This window comes from Penaeus monodon, chromosome 23 (genome assembly GCF_015228065.2).
Source record: "Penaeus monodon isolate SGIC_2016 chromosome 23, NSTDA_Pmon_1, whole genome shotgun sequence".
NCBI classification, from domain to species: Eukaryota; Metazoa; Arthropoda; class Malacostraca; order Decapoda; family Penaeidae; genus Penaeus; species Penaeus monodon.
Window position 1 is genome coordinate 1,912,490 of NC_051408.1, and position 298 is coordinate 1,912,787.

The 298-nt window shown below is 33.6% G+C and overlaps 1 protein-coding gene across 2 annotated transcripts in view; it reads left to right on the forward strand.

The window, feature by feature from the left end:
- The window catches only part of LOC119587708 (RCC1 domain-containing protein 1-like), a 6,004-nt gene that overhangs the window by 4,296 nt on the left and 1,410 nt on the right, over positions 1 to 298 (forward strand). The gene's annotated exons all lie outside the window — the stretch shown is intronic.

Sequence of the window (298 nt, forward strand, 5' to 3'; positions counted from 1 at the left end):
CGTTTGAGTTTAATCTTGTAATTATTGTGGTTAAGAAATGTGCTCTATGGTATCTTGAGCAGAATAATAATGAGAAGTTTCAGGAAATATGTCATCTGGAGAAATTTCACTTTCTTTTGTTACCATTTAAATTTTTCCTCTTTGCCTTCCTCAAATCTCAGGAAAGTAATTCTGAATCCGTGTAGGTAGTGCACAGAGTTAGGTTCAGGGAATGAAGTCTTGCATCAAAGTATTGCAGAAGTTTCAGTGCAGTAAATTTTAGCTTGTAATATCCTAATGTAATTTCAAGTCCTTGTTT